At 54.7% G+C, this 13,692-nt stretch overlaps 1 long non-coding RNA gene across 1 annotated transcript; it reads left to right on the forward strand.

Annotated features, from left to right (window-relative positions):
• The first annotated feature begins 7,864 nt into the window (after positions 1-7,864).
• Positions 7,865-13,635, forward strand: LOC129499855 (uncharacterized). Its single transcript, XR_008662483.1, has 3 exons — positions 7,865-7,968; positions 11,338-11,426; positions 13,500-13,635. It is a non-coding gene; the product is annotated as an uncharacterized LOC129499855 (long non-coding RNA).
• The last annotated feature ends 57 nt before the right edge of the window (positions 13,636-13,692 follow it).

Below are 13,692 nucleotides of genomic sequence, written 5' to 3' on the forward strand. Positions count from 1 at the left end.
GATCACCAGAACCGACTCAAGAAGAAGTGGGAGACATGAACACAGCTGCAGTGCGCTGGGGCTACCTGAGGAATCAGCGATCTCACAGAGAAAAGCCCAAGCCCAGATGGCTTCGCTGGGGAGTTGTACCAAATAGTTAGAGAGGAATTAATACCCATCCTTCACAAACTATTTGGAAAAATAGAAAGGATGAAACTCTTCCCATTCCATGAGGCCAGTATGGCCCTGATCCCAAAACCACATGAAAACCTCACAAAAAAACTCAAGCAGTCTTGCTTTGAATATAAATGTAAGAATCTTCAAAAAAAAAAATACAGGCTAACTGACTCCAACAGGATATAAAAAGGATTATAACCATGATCAAGTGGGAGTCATCCCCAAATGGTCTAGCATTCCAAAGTCAGAAGAAAGGACAAGCCCATGATCATTTCAATAGATCCAGAAAATGCTTTTGACAAAATTTAGCTCCCTCTCATGATAAAAACACTCAGCTACCTAGGAACAAATGGCAACTTCTCGACCTGACTTTATCAGGACGTTCATGAAACCACCCCCAGCTGACACACTTAAGGTGGAAAGAGGAAGATGAACAGATCTGCTCTCACCACTTCCATTCACCATCTTCCTGGAGGTGGTCATCAGCGTGGTTAGGCGAGACCATGGAAGTAAAGGTATTTATATCACAAAGGAGGAAGACAATTTCCATTTGCAGATGACATGATTTCATATATAGGAAATCCTAAGGAATCCACCAAAAACCACTATTAGCCCTAGTAAGTGATTTCAGCAAGGTTGAAGGATGCAAGATCCAGGTGCAAAAATCTATTGTATTTCTACATCATAGCAGTGAAAAAGAAACAAAAATGAAATTAAAAAATAATTCCATTTACAATATCGTCAAAGATAATAAAATGCTTTGGAGGGAGTTTAACCAAGGAGTGCGTGACTTGCACATTGAAAATGACGGTCAGCAGTCACCCTCAGGGCCATGCAGATCAAATCGCAAGGACACGCCACTTCCCACCCACTCAGATGGCTGCCACCAGAGAGGTAGCCACTGGGTATTGGCAAGCGTGCGGCCAGCTTGGAATCACCAGGCACTGCTGGTGGGACGGGCTGGCAGGTCTTCCAGTGCTAACCAGACGTGCCGCACGCACTTCCTCCTAGATTCACACCAGGCAGAGGGAAGTGTGTCCCACCAAGACTCATTCAGGAATGTCACAGCTGCCCTCCTCACCATGACCAAAACCTAGAAATGGCCCGAACGTCTTCCACCTGATGAGTGGAGAATTACACGGGGCACAGCTGTTACAATCAAAAGTCCCGGGAGATAAATGAAGTGCTGGCAGGCGCTGCCACACGCTTCAGCCGTGGCAACCGGGTGCCCTGGGAAGGAAGCTGCTCATAGGGGATTCAGTATCCTATGGTGCATAGAGTCAGGAGGTTAGTGCTTTCCTAGAGCTGGGTTGGGGGTAGTCAGGGGTGTCGGCCACAGGGTGGGTGTCCTTTCAGGGTGATGGAATAGTAGACGAATTTTGGTGATGCTGGAACAACTGTGAGTGTCCTCAAGCCTCTGGCCTGTGCACTGTGGGCGGGCAAGTTGCACCTCTGTGAACCACAGCCCCAGAAAGCCGCAGGCAGGGGCGGCATCAGCTCCTGCAGCTGCTTGGGTACGAAGGGGTCACATCTTAGTGGATGCCAAAAGAGGACTTTTATGGAAATATTCAGTTTCTTTAAAAAAAAATTAAAAAAGAGGTAAAATTGGCTGAACATGGTAGCAGAAAGCCTAGATACCCAGATTTCTGATTTTATAACCAAAGAGATTGCCCTTAAAGTCATCATAATTTTCTAAGAGGCAGCAAGCTTGGGGAGGGACTCTGCACAGACAGGATGGCCCCTGAGCCGCCTTCCTGCAACCCCATACTTTCCTGTCCACCCAGGCTTCCAGCTGCTGGCTCTCTCAGCGTTTACTGTAAATAGCTCATATTTAAACTCCTCTGCTGCAGACAAAACTCCCTTCTTCCTTGTCCCTCCTCCTAGAACCCCATCCTCCCGAGTCTCACCTTCTCTCTGCCCCTGAACTCACGAAACTCCTTCCTGCCTCAGGGCCCTTGCACGAACTTTCCCCTTTGCTCTGGGTTTCCTCGCTGGCCCTTCCAGCCCTCCTCCCCCTCGGGCGGCCGCCCTGTCTCTGAACCCACATCACTGTTTTAGCTCCCCCAGCTCACTTACGAGGATGGGAACCCCACACCTCATGGGTTCGCAGTGGTGTCCAAGTGCCTGGCACATGACAGATTGCTGACACACAGCTTTTGAACATGAGTTAACGCAGGGAAAGAAATGCTGGTTTTGATGAGCAGAGTCCTTAAGGGAGTGTGTTCCGGGCCTTCACTTGCACGGGGGTCACCTAGCACTAGCTTACATGCAGACTCCGGTAGATTTGGGGTCGGGCCTTTTCGGGCAACTGGATTGGGGTATAGTTTACGTCCCATAGTGCGGGATTCTGCAACCACACTTGGAGCACGGGTCATAGTCTCGGGGCAGGGGGTGCCTCTCCACGTGGCAAGCGGCCCCGACACCAGCCGACCACCCCCCCACCCCCCGCAGATCTTTGCTTATGTGGGTGCTCGCTTCCTTCTGAGGGTGGAATGCTTACTGATGAATATCAATTACATTGATAATTTCCCAATTTGGGTCCTTGGTTGTAGGCCAAAGAAGAGCGGATAGTTGAACTGGAGATGGAGAATGCTGTCCTTCACCTGAGACTGGCACAGGTAGCACTCCCGCGCGGGCAGGTGGAGCCGCAGCCACTCAGGGCTGCGGCCGTGCTGGTCCTTGGGCTGTGCCGGGCCTCTCTCTTTGCCCATCCAGTGATGTGGCGGGGACCCGTCCTCCTATCCCGCACGAGGTTCAGTCCCCGCGCCCATGAGCATTTAGTCATAATAAATACTAATGTTACTGAATATTAATTTGTTACTAATGAGTAATAAATTCATGAGGTTCCTGCACTTTTCAAAACAGCTGTATCGAGGTCTACCTTACTGGCCATGCCTTCCCCCAGCTGGCGTGTGCCAGTGAGTATTCAGTCCGCCCATGGTTGCCCCGCCGTCGTGACACCCCCTTCACCCTCACCCCAAAGAGCCTCATGCCCCCCGCCGCTTCCAGATCGATTCTGGCAACCCTGGCACAGACGTTTGTGCATCTGAGGCAACTGCCTGCAGGTGTGTTGTCACGCTGGAAGGGGAGGGAACATCGTGTGTTCCACTCCCAGCCGCCGGCCCCTGCTGCCCTCGGGCTGAACAGCAGCCCCAGGGGCCCCAGGTGGGCCCCACGTGCCACGGCAGTCCTTGCAGGAAAGAAGGCCTCGTGGAGACAGCAGGGGCCGTCTGCAGATGCACAGCTGTAGCCACGGTGGGGGCGCCGCGGCGGCCACGGGAGCAGGAGAGGCGGGCAGGCCCTGCCCTGGAGGCTGTGCCCTGGCGCCACTGCCCACATCTGCATCCCGGACGCTGGCCTCCGGGACCATGAGCGGATGCACCTCTATTGTCCTAAGTTCCTCGGGGGGTGGTCATTTGTTACGGAGGCAAGTCTGGAAACCTAGTGCACTTGTGAGTTCCCTATCCTTAAATTACCACCCGTTCAGACTTCTCCTTAGGGCCTCACGGCAGGACCGAGTCTTCCAACTCCCAACGCTCCTTGAATAACCCTCCCAAGGTTCACCGCACCCAAGTTAGTTGCATTCAATTGTAGACGAACGTAGGGCTATTTGTACTGCTTCCTAAATCAAGTATTAACGTGTTTGCGGACGTTGCTGGCGCTTCTGGCCACAGCTACGCACGTGGACTGTCACCAACAGCAAGCGGGCGGCCTGTGAGCCGGAGCCCTGGAGAGCCACATCTCCCCAGCCATGCACCACAGCCTTCCTGGGCAGCCAGAACCTTCCCACGGAGCTTCCGAGGAGCACCGGCCGGTAGAAGGAGCGGCAGGCGGGCGGCGGTGAGGCAGTGCCTGGGTGCCGCGCTGCTCACCTGCTCCGCTGCAGGAATGGCTCCTATGGCAGCTGCTGGACGGACGTCAGAGCAGACTTCCAGCCCCGCTGGGGTCCTTACCCCTGCTGCGGGGTTAGTGGTGCACAGCAGGTGGGATCGCTGAGGTCACGACCTTCTGTTGGCCAGGGCTGCCACCAAGCACCACCAGTATTTCCAGACATCACTGAGATGAAATTAAAAACTTCTTTTTTCACATTGGGAATTGTTAGATGTAACATGTCAGTAAGATAAAGCCTGTAACATTTTTGTTGTTCGTGTGCTAAGTCCCTCCTAATCATTTTTGAGGATTATAAAACAGAACATGGTCATCTGTGTGGCACACGCCCTGCTCGGCTCCGGGCCTGGGATGGAGACGGTCGGCGCGCACACGGCTGTCGGGGAGCCTCTCTCTGTGCAGGAGGAGCCTGGTCGCTCCTGCCCTGGACACTCTTCCTGCTTCATGTCGTTCCCAGCATGAGTCCGGCCCTCTTTTCGGGAGCCCGTGTGCTGTCCCCAGAGGCTCATGGCTTCCTGCCTGTTTCTCCCAAAGTAAACCAGCCCCGGAAGCCAGGCGACCTGACGTCCAGTGTGCAGGACTCGGTTTCTCTACTTCATTTTCCTCTGAAAGCCTGTTGGACCCACAGCCGGTGGGACTTGGGGTGTAGGTCTTCATGTTTATGTCCATGATTTTTTTTCCCAGAGAGAATCTGAGTCTTCTGAGTTTAGGGCCTGCATTTTGCTTCAGTCTTGTCTTTAGTCACACAAGGGGCGGGAGCAGCCCACCGCGTGGCGTCCCCGGTCTCTGAGGTGTCTGCAAACCTGTGCCGGTGCCCGTGGCACCTGCTGCACTGAAGGCCGGCGCCCTGCGGAGATGCTCTGTAGTCTTTATGATCCCACTGACAGGTGGGTTCTCCTCAGCTTCCCTGTCCTGTCTCCATGTGAAGGTCTCACACATCAAGAAGTAATCGACTCTCCAGCCTAGTCCGCGGCCCTTGCCAGCTGCCAGCTCCGTGTCCCCTTCACTGTCACACGCGGCTCAGGCGTCCACCCTGCTCCTGGAGCAGGGGAAGGATTTGCTTGATGCGGTGTCCTCAGCATCACAGTCAAAAGCTTTGATTAAAAGAAAACACCCATCCCAACAGTTGGGAGTCAAGGAAGACTTCGGTTTCAACCACCGTGTGAGCTGGCATGAAGCCTCAGTGTGCAGGGTGGGGAGGCCGCGGGCACGGGCTCTGGCCATTCGGAGAGGTCCATCCCAAGGGCGAGGACACCCGTCACTTCTGGAGCTTAACTGACTTCTCCCGTTCGGCAGCATCAACAAAAGAAGTGTGAGCAGTACCCTTTCTGGTTGGGCGTCGCGCTCTGAGTGCGTGGAGGGTCTCACGGTTTTGCAATTCTAGTGATAAGGGGGGTTGCCACACTAGTACATCATAGCTCGACCTCGCTACCTTCGGACAGCCAGCTTAGAGTTGCCACTGGCCAAGCGTAGTGTCAGCGGACACCCTGTGAATGTTCTCCCCTCAGAGAACGTGCACCTGCTCCAAGGCATTGAGACTTCGAACCTTCTCATTCTTTTTGGCTCAACAGTGCCGAGGAATGACGGGAGAGGCCGGCAGCGCGGCCGCAGGGCTGTGCCCCCGGTGCCTGGAGCAGGACCCACCGCGGAGAAGCACGCCCCCAGCTGCACCCCAGCTCCACCGCAGAGTTCAGGAAGGAGTTCAGGTAGGCACAATGCCCCGCAAGTGGAGGTCTGTATGTCACGTCCGTGACTCACGGTGCTTGTTTTCTGGTGAATCTGTGCTGTTCTGCTCATCAGATTACATCTACTCTTCGGGATTCAAAGGGGCCTTGATTGAAGGAAGCAGAGCTTCCGGGGTGGATGTCCCCGCAGCTTCCAGGGGGGCCGGGCCTCCTCTCCTAGGCCGTAGAAGCATCCCTATACCCGGGACCCGTTGTGGTGGCTCTTGCTCCAGGAGCTCGGCCTTCTCCGCTAGGACTTGCCCAAAGCAGGTCCAGCTCCCGGGCCCGCGGGCCGCGGTCCTGCCCTCACACAGGAAGGAAGGAAGGCCCCGGGACGGGCGGTGGGGAGCAGCCCTGGTCCTGCTCCACTGGGAGCCGGGGGCCTCTCCTCCACGCTGAGGTCGATGGTGGAAGACGGCACTATTCAGGTCAGGTTAGCCAGGGCACGTGCCACTGGTCACACGGAAGCAGCTCCTGCTGTACCGCGGGGTCGTCTGGAAAGAAAAGTCAGAAACGTGGCCGTGGCTGCAGCCGCCTGGCAGTTCTCCAGGGTGAAACCGCGCTGGGGTATTTTTATACCATCGTTTGATTAGGAGCATTGTTCACCTTTCGTTACAAACAATGTGACCGGGGTAGAAATTAGAAGGAAAAAAAAAAAGACCATTATCACAACAACAAAAATGCCATCTGTAAACCTGATTAGTCGGCCCTGAGAGGTTTGCCGGAGTGCATGCAGAATAGGTTGACGCAGAACGAATCCTTTGTCTTCTGACACTCAGTGGCAGGGATCCATCTTTGACCGCAGTGGCTAAATTTATCTGCATTCCAGGTCATAAACATACTGTAATTCGGGAAGGTATTGGCATTTCATCAGAATGCAACCCAAACATGGAACGGTCTCCATTCTATGGAAAAGAAAAGACCAGAAACAAGGACATCTAGGAGATGTTAAGTGGCAGGACATGGGCTCCTTCCTTCTCTGGGCCTCTGGCCCTGGCGCCAGTCTGCCTCCCCAGCGCCTCAGAAGGAAGAGCCCCTGACGTGGGGGATGCTGCTTATCGGTCCCATTGTCCCCAGAGTCCACTAAACGCTCCTGCATGTGCACTTGGCCGTGTGTCAGAGGCGCTGAGGGGCCACCATGGCTCCAGCGTGTGCTCAGGACCACGCGGCTCCCAGGGGGTGGCCGGTTCTCATCTTACAGACACGTACGTAACTGTTAAACATGGTGCTCTGTGATCAGTAACGTTAACCATCTTCATCGTGTGTGCTCTTGTGTCACAGAAACTGAAGCAAGACATGAAGGCGCTGCGAGCCTTGTCTCTGGCAGCTTTCAGAGCTTGCCGGGAACACCTGCAGGACGGTCTCTCTGCAGTGGAGGCGGCTGTCCAAGGAGCACAGCTGTGCCACCAGGCTCTGCTGGGTAAGCGTGGCCCTAACCCGACGGTGGCTCAGCCATTTCGCAGACACAGACAGCTGCCAGGGATTCAGGTTTCCATGTGCCTTCCTTTGTGCGGCCGCCTGGGCACACGGGGAGAGCACCCCGCCGGAGGCGCTGGCTGGCCAGTGTGGGGCCCAGGTCTGGGTCAGGCGCCCCTATGGGGTTCCGGGTCCTCTGGAGGGTCTCCTGACCCTCATGCGCTTCTTGCGCTGGGGCCGTGTCCCCACTGAGCCTCCTGACTCAGATGTTCCTGGGGCGCGGTGGGACATCTGGTCCATCTGTTCACTCTTTCTTCATTTTTGAGAGCCCCACGCAGCTTGGTCATGACTGGGTCAAGATGGGGATACTGTGTCCAAGGACCCAGGGAGGAAGGGGCTTTGGCCCCCGGTACCAGCCAGATACCTTCCTGGCATGTGCGGGCACACCTGAGGTCCTCCCAAGTCTCAGGCTCCAGGAAGGGGGACGGGACGGTCATCCAGTGGGAAGTAGTATATCCCCACTCTGAAAAGTGAGGGGCCTTACACAAAACTGGAAGGGAGAAGAGCCGTGGCTGTCCCCAAGGACGTGAGCCTCCTGCAGGCAGAGCAGGTCACGGCTGGTGGCTGAAGGTCCTCCCCTGCAAACCTCACCGGACCGTCGGATGACATTGTCACCGCAGCTTGGCAGTCCAAGGTGGGTCAGCTGGAGCGGTCGCTGCAGGAAGCAGATGCGCGGTACCAGCTGGAGAAGCAGAAGAGGAGGGTGCTGCACAATCGCTTGGTGGTGAGCACCTCAGGGCTCCAGGAAGGGTGGGAGAGGTGACCTCCAGGAGGGGCCTCAGTGAAAGGTAGGGGTGGGGTGGGGTGGGGGGAAGGGGGGCGGGGGAGGGGGAAGGGAAGGGACAGCAAGGAGGTGCTGCTTGAGGGGGAGGTGTGGCCGGTGGAGGCATGGCCAGCAAGGGATGTCACACGAGAAGTCGTGGTCAGCTGGAAAGCGTGGCCAGTGGGGGAGATGCGGCCCCAGACGAGGGAGGTGTGGCCAGTGGGAGGCGTGGTCTGCGGGGGGCGTGGCCATTGGGAGGCGTGGCTAACAGGGAGGCGTGGCCAGGGAGGTGTGTTCCATGGGGGCGTGGCCAGCGGGAGGCGTGGCTAGAAGGGGGTGTGGCCCACAGGGAGGCGTGCCCAGAGGAGGCGTGGTCAGGGGAGGCGGGGCCCACATGCAGGATGGATGGGGCTGAGCAGCCTCCCTCCGGGTGGGGTGAACGGGACCAGCCCCGGGGGTGGTTGGTGGGCAGTGGGTGGTGGGTGGTCAGACACCAGGCTGAGCGCGCGTGTGCAGGGGTCTGCAGAGGGTGCCCACCAAGCGCATGAGCCGGCGTCCGTGGAGCTCTGCCTTCCTGGCCTGCACTGCCCCCAGCTTTCCTCAAGGGCAGCAGGATGCAGAGGCCAACTCGCCCTTCCCCTCTTAAGCAGTGTGAGGTCTGAGGCCCCGGAGGTGTGAAGACAGATTTCCATTTCTGCACACGGTGAGGCTGGAGCTGGTGGTTTGTTGGATGAACTTTGCTTCCATGAGATTGGATGGTGTGCTGGAGCCCCGGCCTCCTCTTGGTCCTGCTGACTGCAGCCGCAGAGCCTGTGTTCCTGGGAGCTCCTTGGCCCTGGGCCCCCCAGCGGTTAGACTCACTTGAGAGTGGCTCTCACTATGGGCTTGGCTGTCTCCCGGTGTCTCCCAGGCTCTAGACGGTGACCCCAGAGCATGTCCACTGCAGGCTTCCTGCCCACCAGCCACTCTGTGAGTGCTTTGGTGCATTTTCTTACCTGGTCTTAACAGCAGCATTGCTCTGCTGCAAAGACCAAGGGAGAGATGAGCAGGGAGCTGTGGTGCCGCCGCTCTCCCATGGGGTCCCTGTGGGAACCAGGGCCAGGGTGGGATGAGGCCTGGCTCTCCAGCTGCCCTCCATGCCCTGGAAGACACCCCATGGAACTGCAGGTCTCGGTGTCCTGGAGGACCTACAGCCCATAAACCAATCGATGTGTATCACTTATTCAGTGTTCAAAAAGTAAAAGGAGCTGTGCTTCACAACTAGTTAAATAAACTGGCAGCAAGTCCAGGGTAAGATTCAGAATGGATCACCAATAATGGTTTCTGAACACTTGGAGGGAAAAAGTGTTGCTCACTGGAACCAGCAGTTTATGAGCATGCCAATGTTCTCACGTACTTTCCAGGTATTACATCAAGAAAATAGGAGAGATGTAGAGTATCTGGTCAGCAGCCAAGCATTTGCAAAAGTGTGACATGAAATATTTATGAACAGAACATCGACAGAAGAGCTGCGAGCCGTCCCTCACAGGCCAGGTGCCTGTTGGGTTTTGGCCTCTGGAGGCCACACACTGAGGGAGGGGCAGGCCTGCCCAGCCAGGGATCCCCGCCCAGATGACAGCCAGGAGGAGCTGTCTAGGGACAGCCTCTGGGCTCTGTCCAAACTCTTAGGTCCTAATTCTTATTGACTTGATGGAGACAGCAAAGCAAGCTACTATATTTGACAATAGAAATTTGAAAGAGATTGATAGCAAGCATATTGAATGGGAGTGTCCTAAAATATTTCCACAGGCTAGAGTACTAAGCTTAACCTGAACAAACAGGCTATGAAATGCCAAGTACACAGGTGCAGGCAGTTGAAGTGGGACAACAGCAGGTGTGTGGGAAACGTGCCCGAGAGAGGGGACTGCCAGCAACAGCATCACCCTGTGAACTAAGATCAGTTTTTAAACAGAAGAACATGTTGAAACTCCCATCATCACCATCATCCTTGTGGTTGTTAGCAGGAGTCCCTCTCACCACCCTGCCACAGGAGCTCGGACCGCAGGCTCAGCCTGGCGTCCTGGTCTCTCCACAGACCACATTGGGCTGTGCCCATGATGCTCGGGTGTACGTGAAGTGCAGGTGCCCGTCCCTCTCTGTGGGTGACACCTCTTCACTGCATGGATGCAGCCACCTCTTAGGTCACCTGACACCACCCTTCACCCGCCTTCTCCAGGTTGCTCCTACCTGGCTCTCCCCGTCCTTCCCGTAGTCTTTCCTGTCTTGTGACAGCGTGGTCTTGGTTCTGGGCCACGCCTTCTCCCACAGAATGCTGGATTCTGGCTGGGAGTATTGTTGGCCTCCTGGCGGAGCTGTATCCATGCTGACAATTCCCACCTTTCCCACGGGTGTGTCTATCCTCTGAGGGGTCGGGAGGAGCTGCTGGCTCCCTTGGGATGGGTGCAGAATTCTTGGCTTTAGGTGATAATCCTGAGCATAGAATAGGTCATGAGTGTCAGGGGCTGCCACCTAAGCTGGTGGTTGCTCGGCTGCACTGATGGAAGAACATCAGAACGTCAGAGACGTGACCTAGAGATGTACTTCTCATTCTGGATGCAGAACTTCAGGAGGGATAAGAACAGACCGCCTCTAGCCATTTGGGGAATGCCCAACGCAACTGCAAGCCAGGGCGCTGGTGGGAGTGAGTGGAGATGGACGGTTTCTAGAGGACACGGGGCAGAGTTTGTGTTCCCAACCTTATAAAGGACCAGTGGGTAAAAGACACCAGCATGGTGACAGAGGGAGTGGTGCTGTGTGGAGCCGGGGTCACCCAGGAGATGTCAGATCCATCATCGCTAGCACATGTTGACCAGCTTCCATAAATCAGCGAACGTCCCAGATGGTAGCTCCACTTCCTCTGCACCGGAGCGACATAGTTTAGTCAATTCTCACTCTTTGCCTTTGTCTCTACGATATCACATCCTGTCACGGTTTGGATGAACACTTTGCAGGGGCTGTAAAAGTCACAGAAGTACCAGATTTCAGAAACTTCTCCTAAAATGTCTCACAAAGTGGATGCAGGTGGCAGTTGAGAGGTGTTGTCTTGATACTTACGACCTTGTAATGACCACTTGCCAAGTGAACAAATTTCAGTGTGGATTTTTAAAAAGCTGAAAAGAACACCGACGGCTCAGTCCTAGTCCGTGGGGACTTGTTCAGAAGCCAGGGTGTGGGTGGGAAATCCAATGCTCACATCCTGGGGACGCGGTACTCCGGATGCGTTCCTTGAGGAAATCGTAGGTCAGCTCAGCCTCACTGTTCAGCTCACAGGTACTAATTCTGTTGTTGTAGGAGCTGAAAGGGAATATCAGGGTTCACTGTCGGATCCGGCCTCTGCTGCCTTTTGATAAGGAATTTGGTGATCCAGCTTCACAGGACAGGTAATTTGTTTTGGCACGTGTATGTGTGTGTTTGTGTGTGTGTGTGTGTGTATGTGTGTGTCTATTTTAAGGAAGAAGATAGAAAGTGCAGCAATTTCCCACGTATCCCATTCTCCTGCCCCTGGTTCCAGTTCAGGATTTCTCATGCTCTGTGTGAAGGTTCTTTTCTGGAAGGAGCTGAACAGTGAACAGTTAGCAGACCACTGGCATGTGGCTGGAGTGTGGCCAGAGTTTCTGAGCAAGCTCCGTACGTGTCAGAGGGGTTCTGCTGCCCAATGGGGTCTGGCTGGTCCTTTCTCTGTGTGTGGGTAAATCAGAGGGGAGGCAGCATCCTTCTTTTTTTTTTTAAAGATTTTATTTATTCATAAGACACACACACACACAGAGAGAGAGAGAGAGAGAGAGAGAGAGAGGCAGAGGGAGAAGCAGGCTCCACGCAGGGAGCCTGACGTGGGACTCAGTCCCGGGTCTTCAGGATCACGCCCTGGGCCGAAGGCAGCGCTAAACCGCTGAGCCACCCGGGCTGCCCGGCATCCTTCTTTACTTACTCAGGAGACCCCTCAGGGATGCGACGAGGTCATTAGTATTGACACAGCTGGTGTCTGTGACTTAGGATTTTGATGGTGTTAATGAATAACACAGAATTCTCTGAAATTCCTTTAGTTGGCTGTTTACTTGAAAACCACACTCAATAGGACTTTCCCTTCTTCCCCTGATGAAACAAATCCACATGGAAAGGTCCTCCCTGCTGCCTGCTGAATGGATTCCAGGTTCCAGGTGCTGCGGCCTCCCGCGGTGGCCCACCCCGCCCCCTGCTTCCCTCTCCTGGGTCTCCTCGGTGGGCTTGCGGTCACAGGCACTCACCTGTCGGGGTCCTCCCCTTGTCCGCCCATATTTTGCTCCTCTGTAAGGGCCTCTCTGGCATCTCACTGATGTTTACGTCGTACAGTCTAGCAGGTGACTTTGGAAGGTCTTCAGAAAGCCCTTGGTCAGCCCTACAGTACAAAACACACTTTGTACCTTTTTGACATTAACTGAATATTTTTTTCTTCAACTCTGTTGTTTTGCTAGTGTAATACTTGTTGTGCCGTGTAGGCCATTAGCCATTGGCCAGAGGGCCTGAGCAAGGCGTGTCAGGTACCACGGCGTAGTACGGTGGTCCTGCAGCGTGGTGTCTCCACGAACGCGTGGTTTCCCATCACCTTAGTGGCATTTCAATTGTTGATGTTGGGCTGTTTCCATCGCCAGAGGAACAGCGTTGCTCCTGGCTATTCAGCTTCTCAAAACTTCACCAGAGGCTTCATGAAGTCTCGTTTGTGCTCCTACATCATTACGTTCATTCAGGGTTTGTTCTGAAGCCTGTTGCATTTTCCCAGATTCACGATTGCCTTCAAACACGCCTGAGTTCCTGAGGACAGAGACTGCGCTGCAAGGCTTCTTGTATGTCAGTCACCCCTGAGGTTCTGAGCCAAGGCTGGATGTGTAGGTGGCACTGGGGTAGAGCTGTGCATATCACTCACAACACACAGGGGATCTGGAACCAAGAGAAGAGTGTGATAGAAAACGTTTCCAGAGAACATGAAAAGGAAGGAGGAGAGAGGAAAATGAGGAATGGGGAGAAAATGAGAGATGTTGATATAGGAGGGAGGTGTGAGGAGCAGGAGAGAGGGGCAGAGAGATGGGCCCACAGGCAAGGATGGGACCAGTGAGGAGGACCGGAAAGTGAAAACAGAAGGATGGCTCAGCAGCATGAAGAGTGTCAAAGAGTTGGGGGCCTGGGTGGCACAGTCAGTTAAGCATCTGACTCCTGATTTTGGCTCAGGTCGTGATCTCTGGGTCGTGAAATCAAGCCCCGCGTTGGGCTCTGCACAGAATGTGCAGCCTACTTGAGATGCTTTCCCTCTGTCCCTTCTCTCTCTCTCTCTCTCTCTCTCTCTCTCTCTCTCTCTCTCACTCACTCTCTACCTAAAAAGAAAGAAAGGAAGAAAGAAAGAGCATCGAAGGGTTTGGGTGCTGGGGACACAGACAGAAACTGCACAGTGATGTGTATGGTCATTGTCGTCCTCCCCCCAGCTCGGTGCCAGCAGGAGTGGTCCACGCCATCGATGATGTGAGTGACGTTCCCAACACGCTGTCTTTGGAGAAGCCTTCTGTTCGGTGCTTCCCACAGTCCCCAGAGTCATCCAGAGATGGGTGAACGCACCATCATCCCCTCCCTCAGCCCATGCCTCCTGGATAATGGAGATGGGTGGTTTCTTGATTCCCG

Source organism: Nyctereutes procyonoides, unplaced genomic scaffold (genome assembly GCF_905146905.1).
Source record: "Nyctereutes procyonoides isolate TBG_1078 unplaced genomic scaffold, NYPRO_anot_genome, whole genome shotgun sequence".
NCBI lineage: Eukaryota > Metazoa > Chordata > Mammalia > Carnivora > Canidae > Nyctereutes > Nyctereutes procyonoides.